Here is a 17,232-nt window from a genome sequence, read left to right as displayed (position 1 = left end):
TGTGTGTGTGTATATATACGTGTGTGTGTGGTGTATATATATGTGTGTTTGTGTATATATATGTGTGTGTGTGTGTGTGTGTGGTGTATATATGTGTGTGTGGTGTGTATGTATATGTGTGTGGTGTATATATATACATGTGTGTGTGGTGTATATATGTGTGGTGTGTGTGTGTGTGTGTATATATATATATATATATATATATATATGTGTGTGTGTGTGTGTGTGTGTGTACATAAATCCGTTTGTGTCTAATTCTCCGGCGTGGGGGAGGAATGTGGTGGCATGGTTTGCTTATAGGGGAGCCCAGGCAACTTTTTTGCAAAGGGGCCCTATGTATTCTGTGTCCGCCCCTGCCCGGCCCAGATGTAAAGGAGCGGGGATACTGGCAGACGGGAATCCAAATAATATTAATGGTGGGAGCTGTCTCCTGGGGGGGGGTTATTAACCTGGGGTCTTACCTAATGTATGGATGCTTGGAGGGGGCCTAATTACCATGTTGTTACACAGAGGGTCCTTCTACAATATATGGACTCTATAGCATGCTATATGGGGTAACAGAGGGGGCACTACATACTCAGGCCATGTGCACCTATAGTAAGAGACTGTCCATTCCGTGACCCGGCCAGGCTCTGAAAAGATCATCCCAGCCGGTACTGACCAGATGATCTTTATGGCTGCAGACTTCAGCGTGCGCCCACATCAGAACTCCCCACTGCACACTATGAAGCGAGCGGCTGCAGCTGCTCGCTTCATAGTGTGCACTGACATGTCAATTGTTTGCGGCGCCGCAAGGGATCCCTGACAGAGCGTATACTATGTGTATACGATCCGGCCGGGATCCCATAGACAGATCGCACACATATTTTTTTCGTATTAACTACGGCCGTTCTTGCAATCTGCAACAACGGCCGTAGAAATACGAAAAAATACGTTGTGTGAACATAGCCTAATACTGTATGGGAGCACAGAAGGGCCTAACAAGTATTGGGCATGCCCAGATAGGGGCTTAACTAGTCTACTGGGGCACATAGGGGACCCAGCTACTCTGTTGGCGGCATAAAGGGTCCTGATGTCTATATGGATGCACATAGAGGGGCTTTTTAGTTTATTGGGGCACAGAGGTGGCCCAACTAATATATGGATACTCAGAGGGGGGGTAAGGTAACAGGACAGGTAATGTACACAGAGCTGGAGCGGGAGGCGGGCGGCATCAGAAGGGGTTAAGCGGCCGGCAGGTTTACATACACGCAGCGGTCGTTCAGACCACTGCGTGTATGTAATGACAGTGATCTGCCAGGACCTAGCCGACTCGCAGCGTTATTAGGTAGGTAGGTGTGAAGGCACCCTTAGGGCTGATGGTTGTAACAGGATAAGAGAACCAGAAGGGCAATTTAAATGATTACAGCACTGATATCAAGGTCACCAGGTACACAGCATGGTACCTTAAAGTGTCACTGTCGTTAAATATATATATTTTTTTTTTGCAGAAATCAATAGTCCAGGTGATTTTAAGAAACTTTGTAATTGGGTTTATTAGGCAAATCTGCTACTATCTGCAAGTAAAAAGCCTTTTCCCAGGTCCCCCCCTCCTCTCCTTTCTGCTATCCACTCCTCAGAATCAGGAAATCTCGACTGTTTTCATCTCTGGTCTATGAAGAGGGGAGGGGGAAGGGGGAAGGAGTGAGATTACCTGGCAGCAGAGAATGGATTGCACAGCGGGGGGGTGTGTGTGGGGGGGGAGCTATTCAGAGGCTATTCAGAGGTCAGAGAGGTCAGTGGTGACATCAGAGGAGAGATCCCTGATGTGGCAGTACATTTAACTCTTTGTTGCTCTGTTTTGTTGTCTTTTATCTCTCTCTCCATAGGAAAACAATGAAGACAGGGGAAGAGCTTCAGGGTGCGTTCACACCTACAGGATCTGCAGCAGATCTGCAGCAGATTTGATGCTGTGTTCAGTTATTTAAATGAAATCTGCTGCAGAAAATCAGCTGCAGATCCTGTAGGTGTGAACGCACCATTAAACTGCTTTTTCATTATAAAAATTCATTTTTTGGCTAATAAACCCAATTACAAAGTTTCTTAAAATTGCCTGTACTATTGATTTCTGCCAAAAATTCTAACGGCAGTGACACTTTAAGGCTGCGTTCACACTACGTATATTTCAGTCAGTATTGCAACCAAAACCAGGAGTGGATTAAAAACACAGAAAGGATCTGTTCACACAATGTTGAAATTGAGTGGATGGCCGCCATATAACGGTAAATAACGGCCATTATTTCAATATAACAGCCGTTGTTCTAAAATAACAGCAAATATGGCGGCCATCCACTCAATTTAAACATTGTGTGAACAGAGCCTTTCTGTGTTTTTAATCCACTCCTGGTTTTGGTTGCAATACTGACTGAAATATACTGACTGAAATATACATATACTGACTGAAATATACATATACTGACTGAAATATACGTAGTGTGAACGCAGCCCTAGGGTGCATTCACACAGACAGATTATCTGACTCATTTTTGAAGCCAAAGTCAGGAATGGAGTTTATGGTCTGTTCCTGACTTTGGCTTCAAAATTCTGTAAAATAAATCTCTCTGTGTAAAGGCAACCCCAAGGTACTATGGTGCACACCTGGAGCTGGGTTCCCTTTAATCCAATAGATGTATATCTTGGTATAGCTCTCATTACATACTATATAGCATGTGAGAAAGCACTAGGTTTAAAGAAGTACTCAGGGGCTTGAGACATCTCAACCAGAGGTGAGACATGGCTCTGATACGAGGTTGAAGGTGCGCGATGGGACTCACACATCTTGATTAGAGTATTGGGGCTGGCCTTCACAGCCCCAATTCACATCACAAGGGATGTTCGTGGCTGGGAACACTGACCCCAATACTATGATTCTGTGGCGCCTGTGGCATCTACTTTCCCTGCACCGATTTGGGGAGGATAATAGTAGATAAGGGCCAGAGTGGTCCTTGAAAGATGGGCCGCTAGCCTGTCACTCAAGGGCCAGTGCTGTGTGCTTGCCCCCCAGGCTAAAACTTGCCAGCCAGCCCCTGGTCCCAGATATCAGGTTCTGGAGGGTGGTGACATTTGTTGTGCTACTTGTCACAGTTATATTAGATGAGGAGAATATCCCATAGCTTATATTATATAACTTATTCACACCGCTCATATTCACCGGCTCCATCCAGGATAATGTCAGAGTCTTTGGTGTAATTGTGGTAAAGATTATGTTTCCAGGTGGGGTTGGATCTGTGCAGGAGGAGAGAGATACAGACGGGTGAGAACATATACAGCAAGTGTGTAATAAGGTAATAGTGTGTGTAACAGAGGGGACTGATGATAGGAGGATTATATAGAGTGACTATAGATGAGATGCTGAGGATACTCACATGTGGCCTCTGTCACTGGAGCAGATGTCTGGCTGCAGCTCCCACTGACTGTCTGTACAGTGACGCTATATTCTCTGCCTGGTAGTAATCCTGGGACAGTCACCTGGGTAGTAGTAGTCTGTATTGTGTTACTGACGGCTCCTGTTATACTGACGTTATAATAATCCACTTTTCCTATCGGTCTCGTCCATGTGACTCTGAGAGTATTAACTGACTGGGAATTGATCAGAGAGATGGAGGAAACTTGTGCGGGAACTAATGACAAAAGGAGAAATCATGAGTATCATTACTCCCGTTGCAGCACTCTTGTGCGCCATCTTGACACCTATTTTTCATACAGTGTCTCGCCACTCTGCAAGGGTCGGTTTAGACTACGGAATCTGCGTGGATAAATTCTAGCGGATTCCATCACTAGTACGCACTCACGGCCGCGCGCCTTTCTGGCCATGCCATAGACACCATTCTATGCACGGGCGTAATCCGTCTGGCCATAGAATGGTGTCTATGGAGCTGGCAGAGAGGCGCACGGCCGTGAGCGCGTACTAGCGATGGAATCCGCCAGAATTTATCCAGGCAGTTTCCATAGTGTGAACCTGACCCAACAGTAGCAGTTAAGTGTTTAGTGTGACGCTTTTCTTGCTGAGATCCTCCTTCTGCTTCTCTCCTTTCCACTTACATAGCACCTTGGACACACAGTGCATCAACAACCACTTCTCCCCCCCCCCCACAGGCCCTCTTGAAGTGTACTGTGTAACTCATAAGCTCAGCACTAGCCTGTTCAGCCCAGGGTGCTTTCTCCAGCACAATGCCATGGTATGACAGTGAGGAGTAAGTGCTGCACTCTGATTGGTCAGAGAAGTAGGAAAGGAAGTCCATGTATGTGTACTACTGCAAACAGAGAACTAGAATGAGAAAGTTGTTCAATAAATTACTAGATTCGGGCCTCAGCCTTATACAAATAGCAAACCCTGGACACAATTGTATTACCTGTGCAGGTAGATAGTGACACTTGGTCTGACTCAGTGAGGCCATCGGCAGCTCTTGTATATACCATGAATGTATATGTCTCTCCTAGGGTCAGATTCATTATTGTAGCCAATTCAATGGTCACTATTGTATTATTGATCAGTGAGGATGATGAGGAGACATTGGTCTGGACTCTGTAGCTGTAAGACGTCTGATACTCATCAGGTTTACTCCACGTCAGAGACACAGAAGATGAGGTCACATTAGTGTAACTGAGGGATTTTATAGACATTGGTTCTGAAATAAAAGAAATAGAGATGTTGTAGTATTCTCTACAATCACTGCCCAAATCCTACATTTCTAGAGATGTGATCTGAGCCAGAAGCGGGCTATAGGCTATAGGTCTGGGGGGTATGCACATTCAACCTGGAGATATGCCAGAAGGTCTCCTGGTGTACAATATGTAATTTAATACATATATTGCCCCAAATAAGCCAAAGTTGCACTTAAAGGTGAAGTTTGGCGGATTATGAAATCCTGCATGGAGGCAAGGGGGAAACTGATTATAAGTACTAACTAACTAACCTCTCCCCATGCCCGCAGTTGGCGAAGAGACCGATCGTGGGACCCCCACCAGGCTCCAGGATCTCTGGAGCTGACACGTCACAACCCAGCTGATGAACTGGCTGCTCAAGGGGTGGGACGTTGCTCCAGTCACTGACTGGCTGAGCGGCCAGTCCATCAACCGGGACAGGCTTTTTCCTCCCAGTTGCGACGTCATCACGACTCTGGGAAAAATGCCCTCCGTGTTCCGAGGCCGGTCCCGACACTCACCGTGGACAGGTAGAGGTACTTCCCCCCGCATTACTTAATCTGCCAGACTTTTCTTTTAACTTTACAATTTAAATCGGTAACAATTATGGACATTAAATTAAACAAAATGAGAACTAAAAGATGTTTTTCTATTGAAATTTTCTCATTGTATAAGATCATAATGTGCTATTTTACATCTCAAGAAAGGCCAGAACCTGTGTATGCACATAGCCTGAGGGTAAGTCCATGCAGTGTCCTACTATGTGGGTGTCTTGTGTCTAATCTGAACTGTAGGACATGTAACTCCAACATTAGCATTAAAGGTTTATTTAGGTACCTTAGACTATTATATTGCACTTTTTTTTTATTTTGTACAGTTTGCCTCTGTATGTAGCAATGAAATATTGGTTCTTTACACTTTAGTTACGCCTACTGGCAAAGCTAAAACCAAGGGTTAAGTATTGTATGTTCCAAAGGTGGTAAAGCTACTAGTAAGGGGTAGTACCTACTCAGCCACTAATCGCCCTTCTTCTAAGGAGGGGTTTAAGGAGGTAGCTAGTGTATGTGTGTACTGCAGTGGTAGTGAGACCCTTGGGTCATATACAGTCTAGTGGATTGCTGATAGAACCTACTTGTATAGACAGATGTGGTGAGCGGTGAGCTCCGATATCCCCGGGCTCCGACTGTGACCACAGATATGGAGTAGTTGGTCCCAGATATAAGGTTCTGGAGGATGATATTTTCTGTGTTACTTGTCACACTCTGAGAGGCTGAAGAATTCCCATAACTTATATTATATGACCTGGACACGCTGCTCATATACACTGGGAGCCCCCATGATAATGTCAGGTTCTTAGTCTGAATTTGATTCATGGTTATACTTCCCGGCTGGGTTGGATCTGTACAACGGGAAAAAAATGCGGACAAGTTAGACCATACTGTCTACAATATGTCAGGGAATAATGTTTAAGAAACTCTTAGGCCCCGTTCACACGTAGCAAAACTAGCGGAATGCCGCGGTGGAATGGTCCGCCGTGGAATGCCGTTAGCCTCCCTCACATAATGGGAGTCTATGGGAGACGCGCGCTGCTGTTCTCACAGCGTCTCTCCGCGCTGAAGAATGAACATGTTCATTCTTCAGCGCAGGGAGAGCAACAGCGCGCGCCTCCCATAGACTCCCATTATGAGAGGGAGGCTAACGGCATTCCGCTAGTTTTGCTACGTGTGAACGTAGCCTTATAGTGTAGCCCCATCCAATAAAGTTATCACTAGAGATGAGCGAACCTGGAGCATGCTCGAATCCATCCGAACCCGAACTTTCGGCATTTGATTAGCGGTGGCTGCTGAAGTTGGATAAAGCCCTAAGGCTATGTGGAAATCATGGATATAGTTATTGGCTGTATCCATGTTTTCCAGACAACCTTGGAGCTTTATCCAAGTTCAGCAGCCACCGCTAATCAAATACCAAACGTTCGGGTTCGGATGGACTCGAACCCGAACCCGGTTCGCTCATCTCTAGTTATCACCTATAGACAGACTTAATAATAACTAGCTTATCGTGGGGGAGGGCTTATAATGTTGGAAAACCTGGGGCCAGACCCTGATTAGACTGGGTTCACACTATGGGGGGGATTTATCAAACTGGGGTAAAATAGAATTGGCTCAGTTGCCCCTAGCAACCAATCAGATTCCACCTTTCATTCCTCACAGACTCTTCGGAAAATGAAAGGTGGAATCTGATTGGTTGCTAGGGGCAACTGAGCCAGTTTGACTTTACACCATGTTTGATAAATCTCCCCCTATGTTTTTTTTTAAATTTTCGCAAAAAAAAAAGATAAAAACGGATGCATTTCTATGCATCTGTATTGATCTGTTTTTCCATTATGAAAAAAAAAAAAGGGATCAAAGCACATCCTTTTTTTTTAAAAAAACATACACAAAGATGAGGCCTAGTACGTTTTTGTGTTGAATAAAAAAAAAGGATGCGTTTTGATCGTTTTTTGTTTTTTTAAAAATGGAAGTCAACGGAAAAACTGATCAAAACGGATGCTCACAAATGCATCCGTTTTTGCAAAAATAAACGGATTGCAAAAACGTAGTGTGAACCCAGCTTTACAAGTATATATTCTTACATAGTTTCACGATTATTCAGCCCCTCAGATAATATCCAAGCAGTGCTGTAACGTTTGCCCAGCCCACCTGCTATTGATTGACAGCTGTCTCTCTGTAAATAATATAGGCAGTATAGACGGTCAATTCGACAGAGGGCATGGGTCCTCATGAATAATAATAATGGGGAGGACTACTGCGTTATGCTTGGGGTCCTGGCTCTCATTAGGTTGGGTTGCTCTTAAACTGGATAATATGGTCCCAGCCCCCTGTACAGATCACAATACAGCAAAGTTACCTATAATCATTGATACGTACATGTGGCCTCTGCCATTGGGGCCGATGTCAGGCTACAGTTACCACTGACTATCTGCACCGTCGCTGTGTATTCGGTGCCTGGTAGTAATCCAGTGAAATTTACTTGCACAGTATTGTTCGGTATGTTTTTTGTAACGCTGGACAGAGTGACATTATAATAATCCACTTTCCCACCGGCCGCTGACCAAGTCACAACCAGAAAGCTAGCGGAATTGTAATTTTTCACGGAGTTGATGGAAATTTGTCCAGGACCTGGAAGGAAAATATTTCAGGTTTAATGAACATTGGAAAAGTTCTTGCATATGTTATCTGAATCACATAGACCACAGTGAATCAAATGGAACAAAACTTCATTTTTTACAGTGTTAACAGATTGGATGTAATCCTAAAGTCTTTACCATACAAAGGCTACATAATAAAATCAGTTTTACAATACAATATGTAAACATTTTGGTCACTGATCTATACTGGTCAATAGGATAGTGGTGCAGTGTCCCGATATCCAAGCCTATAGTTGTCATGTGGCTGAGGAATATCTACCAAAGGAGTATTATATTGGTATATACTGCTATTTTAGTTGTCACACTGATAGCCACTGCATACACTGAGGTATAGTGTCAGTGAATGGGTTAACATTGCTGTGTAGTAGTCACATGTAAGGAAGTCAAGATTTGGTCACATGACGCTTTCTCAGGAAGTTCCTCCAGATTAGAACCAATCACTACAATTAATATTAATCACTACGAAAGTCCGGCCTCATCACCCCAGAAGGATGAAGCTTTCCAGGTTAGTTCTGGCTTGACCAGGAGAGTGAGGACACCAATCTATGTCTCCTTTAGTTTTAGTAATAGGCCTCACACCAAGCCATGGGACTGGACAATAGAGTTTCCAGTTCTCTGCAACCTCCGCAGACACCATTCTATGGCTGGGTCGATTCTGCTGTCCGCTGAAAGAATTGACATGTCAGTTCTTTTGGCGGAAGGTGGAATACGCCGGGCCATAGAATGGTGTCTATGGCACGGAGGGAAAGGCATTGAGCGGTTACGAGCGACTGAATCCGTAGTGTGAACTTACCTTACAACCTGTTCCAGTTGCTACTTTTGCTAAAATAGAGGACTGGGCTGTGTACCTGGTACAACCATGGCATCATGTGGAGTTCGGAGGTTTTACACAAGGCTGCTTACAGTCCACAGTGGTAGGAAAAGTTAATAGACCTGCGCCGTGCACGGGCACCAGGCCGGGGTTCAAAAAAAAAGGAATGCAGCATCGGCATCCCTGTGGCAGTGCCATTTTATTCATATTTAAAAAAAAAAAATGTACAGCTAGTACATTCGCTTTAAGCACTTGTTCCTATTTCAGTCAGGTAAAATTGGCTAGTCAAAAGAGGTAACATATCCTCAAGGACTCTCTTGCTTTACCTTACTTTATTTGACATAAGTCAGAGTTAGTTTTTACTAGCTACACATTACAATCGTCTTTTCTTCATACACCATTCAGGTTGCATAGTTCCATAACCTCAATGATGAGTAAAGTCTTCTTCATTTCACTACACCACAGTTTTACAATTTGGTAGGGGAGGGGGAAAATTGATTAAATGTAAAAACTTACCTCTCCCCGTGTCCATGGTGAGTGGCGGGAAAGGCCGAAGGACCCCCACGAGCTCTGGGATCTACGGGGTGTCCACGTCATGACCCAGCTGGTGAACTGGCCGCTCCACCAGTCAGTGACTGGAGTGGGACACCGCTTCAGTCACTGATTGGCTGAGCGGCCAGTCCATCAGCTGGAACAGGCATTTTCAGGACATAATCACAACTCGGGGGAAAATGACTTCCGGCCGGGGTCCCGTGGCCGCTCTAGCCGCTCACCACGGGCAGTGGGAGAGGTAAATTTCTACTTCTCCTATAATTGGAATGCATAACACCATATAACTCTTAGCAACACTAAGCATTACCGGCAACCCTTAAGTGTGCCAAGACTTTTCAGAAATTGTATTCTAGTAAAATTGCTCAGCTGCTGAAGTGACCAAATTTTTACTTTTCATTTTTAAGGCACTGCGTACTCACCTGTGCAGGTAGTTACAGACACCGGGTCTGACTCAGTGAGGCCATCGGCAGCTCTTGTATATACTATGAATGTATATGTCTCTCCTGGGGTCAGACCCAATATTGTGGCTGATTCACTTGTCACTATTGTATTACTGATCAGTGAGGATGATGAGGAGACATTGGTCTGGACTCTGTATCTGTAAGACGTCTGATACTCATCAGGTTTACTCCACGTCAGGGACACAGAGGATGAGGTCACATTACTGATGAGAGATTTTACTGATAGTGGTTCTGAAATAAAAGGAATTTAAAGAAAATTAATATATTTATCTGTATTTGAACTACGGATCTGTTCACATACCAGCTTTTAAGGCTCATTTTAATTAAACCTTTAAAAAAATACTTTTTCAGCCAAAATATCCAGAAGTGTTTAAACTTTTTGAGCCCTTTTCTGCTGTTTTTTGCCCCTTTTTTCAACCTTCTAGAAATTAAGCTGTATTTGTAGAAATTTCCTGTAGCCTAAAAATGGCTATTGTCATTTGAGCTGTGGTTAGGACAATTCATGGACTAATACATCACCATCTCTCTGTCATATACAAATACATATATCTTCATTGGGACATTTGGTGAACTAGGAGGTGTATGCTGCCTTGTGCTGAAAAATGCCTCATGTAAAAGGGCAGACAGGGAATGAATACAGCAGATTTAGTAGATTTACTGACTGCAACACAATAGTCTACTGTGTACTAAAATGTTCTGCAGCAGCTCTGGACGAGGAGTGCTGAGGGACAGGAACAGGCAAGGATGTGATGGCTACCTGCGAGAAAGCAATGTGTTAAGCAACTGCAGCAGGAGGTCATGGCCGGGGGAAGTATTACATACTTAAAATCCTAGGTCAGACAGGTAAGTAATGCTATATGCTTCTGTATATTTCTGTAGATAACCTCTACATTTCTTGAAAATAACCCAAAATTAATTTACGCCAACAAGTGCAAACAATAATGGAACCTACTTGTATAGACCGATGTGGTGAGCGGTGAGCTCCCATACCCCCGGACTCCGACTGTGACCACAGATATGGAGTAGTTGGTCCCAGATATCAGGTTCTGGAGGGTGGTGACATTTGTTGTGCTACTTGTCACAGTTATATTAGATGAGGAGAATATCCCATAGCTTATATTATATGACTTATTCACACCGCTCATATTCACTGGCTCCATCCAGGAGAATGTCAGAGTCTTTGGTGTAATTGTGGTAAAGATTATGTTTCCAGGTGGGGTTGGATCTGTGCAGGAGGAGAGAAATACAGACGGGTGAGAACATATACAGCAAGTGTGTAATAAGGTAATAGTGTGTGTAACAGAGGGGACTGATGATAGGAGGATTATATAGAGTGACTATAGATGAGATGCTGAGGATACTCACATGTGGCCTCTGTCACTGGAGCAGATGTCTGGCTGCAGCTCCCACTGACTGTCTGTACAGTGACGCTATATTCTCTGCCTGGTAGTAATCCTGGGACAGTCACCTGTGTAGTAGTAGTCTGTATTGTGTTACTGACGGCTCCTGTTATACTGACGTTATAAGAAGCCACTTTTCCTATCGGTCTCGACCATGTGACTCCGAGAGTATTAGCCGACCTAGAATTGTTCAGTGAGATGGAGGAAATTTCTGCGGGAACTGAGGAGAAGATCACAGATCACAGACAGGTTAGTTATATACAGGTATCATTATGGGGATATTCAACTCCCAAAGTCTTGTCTGTATAGTGGTATAGATTTAAGCACATGTGGTTCTACTTAAGATGTAACTTTCTGTCTTATCTCTCTCTCTCTCACAAGAATAATTCCCCCCCCCCTGCTCTCACTGTCTTAATCTTTATTCTATAACTATTTATCATTTACATGTATAATAATGCATGTATTAGTGTATCTCTTATTTGTTTGATAATGTCACAGTATAGTATATATGGTACCATCTACAATTTTATATTCATTTGTTGAGTTACAGGTAGGCAATAGGGAAACTCAATCCTTCAGCCATGGTTTTCTTACGGGTTTCCTCCACATGGGGTTTTTCCTCTGCTCAATAACTGGTATTAACTGTGAGGAGCGTGCATAGAGGAGATAATGTCTCACACTTACTTCCTACAGAGTGACGGCCAGTGAAGGATATAATTTTCACCAGTAGAGAGACCCCTAATGGCTGGAATTATAGGCCATTTTTTAAATACACATATATGGCAGACATATTTCTATTCACAGGTACTGCACATTAACAAAGTTTCCTAAAATGACAATGGTGATGGAGGAAATAATTAAATAATCATTATTACTGGTGTAAATTTTATATCTTCTTACTAGTCAGTCCTCACCTGTGCAGGTAGATAGTGACACCGGGTCCGATTCAGTGACGCCATCTGCAGCTCTTGTATATACCATGAATGTATATGTTTCTCCTGGGGTCAGATTCATTATTGTAATGGAATTATTTGATGTTATTGTATTACTGATCAGTGAGGATGATGAGGTGTTAGTGGTCTGGACTCTGTAGCTGTAAGACGTCTGATACTCATCAGGGTTACTCCACGTCAGAGACACAGAAGATGAGGTCACATTAGTGTAACTGAGGGATTTTATAGACATTGGTTCTGAAATAGAAGACATACAAGTGTTTAGTATTTACACAGGATAGCAGTGCAGTGTAACCAGCGCTGCAAATTCAATTGAAGGAACTTCCCAGGAGCAAGGGAGAATAGAGAGGAACTGCAAGTAGGTCAGTACTCCAGTGCAGAGTCTGCAGGAGAGAGGAGCACTCTAGTGTCTTGGTCTGTGAGGGTTACGCAGGGCTCGAGATCACTTCTGGAAAAATCTGACTCTGTTAAAAAAATAATTCTGGACATCATCCAAACCCGATCCCACGTGAGTGCGTAGAGAATGTGAAACAGGATAGACACACTGCCTTTGTGGAGAAGCCACACAACTAAGTGCCCCGCTGCAAGACCCTAGGACCTTATTTGGGTTCTGGCTAGGCCTAGGATTGCATGGCTGGCAAGCTACAGACCCTCAAAACTTGCACCCCGCAGTTGGGAACTGCAGCATCAGTTGTGAGTACAAATCCTTCTGTATAAATTTCAAGTCAACAGGTTAGGATCTGCTCTAGGAGGCTCAAGTAAAAAAAAAAAAACAAGCTCCAGGTATCCTACTACATGCCGGTTTGTGAGTTGCATTGCTCCAAACATCATTTTACAGTATTTCGGCAACTAAAAAAGTTTTAATCATATGCAAACAATGATGGAACCTACTTGTATAGACAGATGTGGTGAGCGGTGAGCTCCCATATCCCCGGACTCCGACTGTGACCACAGATATGGAGTAGTTGGTCCCAGATATCAGGGTCTGGAGGGTGGTGACATTTGTTGTGCTACTTGTCACAGTTATATTAGATGAGGAGAATATCCCATAGCTTATATTATATGACTTATTCACACCGCTCATATTCACCGGCTCCATCCAGGAGAATGTCAGAGTCTTTGGTGTAATTGTGGTAAAGATTATGTTTCCAGGTGGGGTTGGATCTGTGCAGGAGGAGAGAGATACAGACGGGTGAGAACATATACAGCAAGTGTGTAATAAGGTAATAGTGTGTGTAACAGAGGTGACTGATGATAGGAGGATTATATAGAGTGACTATAGATGAGATGCTGAGGATACTCACATGTGGCCTCTGTCACTGGAGCAGATGTCTGGCTGCAGCTCCCACTGACTGTCTGTACAGTGACGCTATATTCTCTGCCTGGTAGTAATCCTGGGACAGTCACCTGGGTAGTAGTAGTTACTGTTATATTACTGACGGCTCCTGTTATACTGACATTATAATGATCCACTTTTCCTATCTGTCTCGTCCATGTGACTCCGAGAGTATTAACCGACCGGGAATTGTTCAGTGAGATGGAGGAAACTTGTGCGGGAACTGAGGAGAAGATCACAGATCAGATATGTTTGCTTTGTGAACCTCATTAAGGGATACTCCGGATACTATATATATATATATATATATATATATATATATATATATATATATATATATATATTTTATTATTATTATTATTATTTTTTCCTCCCCCAAAAAGATTGCTTTTATAAAGTTATAAAATAAATGTATGTTGTTTTTTTTTTTACTTACAGATGCACTTTTGTTGACTGGCAGCAGTAAGGGGCAGCATGTTTCCTGTCAAATTCACTTGTGTAGCTTTAGTTTGTTTTATGTTATACATTATTCCCTTAAGGCTTCACGTAAGTGTAATAGTTTACATTGTTAATACAGATCCACTGTATGGACATATTATAGATGACTTTGGGTCAGTAATGCATCCATATTTATGTAACGTAAATAGTGATGGATGCCGAATGCAATATAGATTACATACTGATGATACTGATCCAGTGTGGATGACATAAGGAATATGTACAGATGCATCAGTATTGTGATTCTTCTCCACGAAGCCAATGAGCATTTTATAGTGATCCACTACGTGTTTTTTTTTCTCTTCTTACACCTTGGTAAAACTGTTTCTCTCTGGTGTCATCCTCACTTGAACCACTAGATGTCCCTCTCACACAGCACAGCTGCAGATCACACTTAGTTCTAGCTACACTATCTAAACAAGGGACTGACAAGCTCAAGACTAATCCTAAAATAGAGCACAGTGCAAGTTCAGTCGCTCTCTACTGACAAGCACTCAGCTTTGTAGGAAGGACACCCAGCTCCACCCAGAACAGAGACCTGGGACTTGTACTACCCCAGAGGACGGGTCACTAGACACTGTGGGGCAAAAGGCGGTTAGGTGAGATAACTAGACTTATCCATGTGTGAGAAAGATGATTGTTCAAACACTTCTCAACACTTAACCACATCCCAGCAGAGTAAAAAGTACCTGAGCACTGTTTGTAACTAATTGCACTAAGATATCTTTTTCAAGTAAAGTCTACAAGATGTTTAAAGTGTGTCAAGGGGTAGGTGTTACCACTCCTGGCCACAGTGACAAGTAGCCTCCAAAACACCAGAAACCACCAGGAGGCCCCAACATCAGTAACAGCAACCCAGGCCATGACAATTTCCCATCAGGCAAACAGATTAAATAACACATGCTATGACTTTATAATACATGTGTATAACCATGTTCACACTGCTTTTTATGCTGATTATTTTTCACCCGTAAACAGCTGAGAAATGGAAAAGAGCAAATAATAGGGCTCATTTTGAACTGAAAGTGTGGGTTAGAATCAGTTTAAAAAGACAACAAAAAACAGTTTTTTTTGACTATTTTAAAGAAAAAATTTAATTTATATGCAAAAAGGTTGGAATTTTTTTGTGTGTTTTATTAGCCATTCTTGCATAAAAACTGCAATTTTTGAAAGGGCGCAAATGCTGACCTACAAAAACACAACTCCTGGCTGGTCTCTCTATCCTGGAGGTGCTGTGGCTGAAGGTGTGATGTTTGCCAGCACTGTACTGGGAACCTCTGTTCCCTTGTTTTCTGCCCAGGTGTCACCTGATCCTCTGCGGCCTGGTTCCCAATTCCCTCCTTTTTTTATACAAATACTTACATCATACAGAGTAGGGTGGAGACAAGTATTCCTTCCAATGTTTGATGCGATTATTACTGAAGTAACTCTTTATATATAAAACTCTACCTAATCTTCCTTCTAATCTGTACTGTGATTGGTCAGAGAGGTAAGGGAAAGGAAGGCCATGTATGTGTACTACTGCAAACAGAAAACTTAAATGAGAAACTTGCTCAATAAGTTATTAGATTCAAACACTGCATACTCACCTGTGCAGGTAGATAGTGACACCGGGGCTGACTCAGTGAGGCCATCGACAGCTCTTGTATATACCATGAATGTATATGTTTCTCCTGGGGTCAGATTCATTATTGTGGCTGAATTATTTGTCACTATTGTATTACTGATCAGTGAGGATGAGGAGGTGACATTGGTCTGGACTCTGTAGCTGTAAGACGTCTGATACTCATCAGGTTTACTCCACGTCAGATATACAGAAGATGAGGTCAGGGCACTGACCTGCAGAGAATTTACCGATATCGTCTCTGGAATAGAAATAATATATATGTTCAGTGATATGGATGAGAGCTCAGAATGCACTGTTAGGGAAACACCTGCTATTGCTACGAACACGATTCTGGGCATCATCTTAGCCTACGGGCATGTGATAGTGAAGAGAAAGTGAAACAGGTAGGAGAGACAAACTTCTTATGTTGTGACTCTGCACAAGGGCCCCTTTGAAAGACCCGAGGACCTCACTGGGCTTCTTGCCAGGCCTAGGATTCCATAAGTACCAAACTGCAGACCTTCAAAACCTGCACTCTGCAGTTGGGACCTGCAGCACTAGTTGTGAGTATCCTTCTGTACATGCTGGGAGTAAACAAGCTAGGATCTGCTCCAAAAGAAGGAATGGTGAGAAAGGCTAGCCCTGTTCCAGCCATCACTTGCACATTATAGGACGAAGGAAGAATAAATCCTCCTTATAAAGACTTGGCCGTGTTTAACTACTTCAAAGCCTGGCCTTCTGACTGCACCTCATCATAGAGGGCATCCCAAAACCCCACTAGGTCACACATTACACTAGGTGTGCCCCAGGAGTACTACATGTACCATTACATACAGTGCAGCCCCCTCATCACTATGTGTGCTATATTTGTGGGGAAACCCTGATGCATCTGAAGGATACTCAGGCTTTATGAGAACTCTCAGAATCATTTTCCTTTCTCGTATTCAGAACCATCACCATTTCCTCGAATTTTTTTTTACACATATGATATGTTCTTAAAGGTTCTCAGCAAGTGCAAACAATGATGGAACCTACTTGTATAGACAGATGTGGTGAGCGGTGAGCTCCCATACCCCCGGACTCCGACTGTGACCACAGATATGGAGTAGTTGGTCCCAGATATCAGGTTCTGGAGGGTGGTGACATTTGTTGTGCTACTTGTCACAGTTATATTAGATGAGGAGAATATCCCATAGCTTATATTATATGACTTATTCACACCGCTCATATTCACCGGCTCTATCCAGGAGAATGTCAGAGTCTTTGGTGTAATTGTGGTAAAGATTATGTTTCCAGGTGGGGTTGGATCTGTGCAGGAGGAGAGAGATACAGACGGGTGAGAACATATACAGCAAGTGTGTAATAAGGTAATAGTGTGTGTAACAGAGGGGACTGATGATAGGAGGATTATATAGAGTGACTATAGATGAGATGCTGAGGATACTCACATGTGGCCTCTGTCACTGGAGCAGATGTCTGGCTGCAGCTCCCACTGACTGTCTGTACAGTGACGCTATATTCTCTGCCTGGTAGTAATCCTGGGACAGTCACCTGGGTAGTAGTAGTCTGTATTGTGTTACTGACGGCTCCTGTTATACTGACGTTATAATAATCCACTTTTCCTCTTGGAATCGTCCATGTGACTCCGAGAGTATTAACCGACTGGGAATTATTCAGATAGATGGAGGAAACTTGTGCAAGAACTGAGGAGAATTTCACAGATC

Source organism: Dendropsophus ebraccatus, chromosome 4 (assembly GCF_027789765.1).
Source record: "Dendropsophus ebraccatus isolate aDenEbr1 chromosome 4, aDenEbr1.pat, whole genome shotgun sequence".
NCBI classification, from domain to species: Eukaryota; Metazoa; Chordata; class Amphibia; order Anura; family Hylidae; genus Dendropsophus; species Dendropsophus ebraccatus.
Note: the sequence above shows the minus strand (reverse complement) of the source record.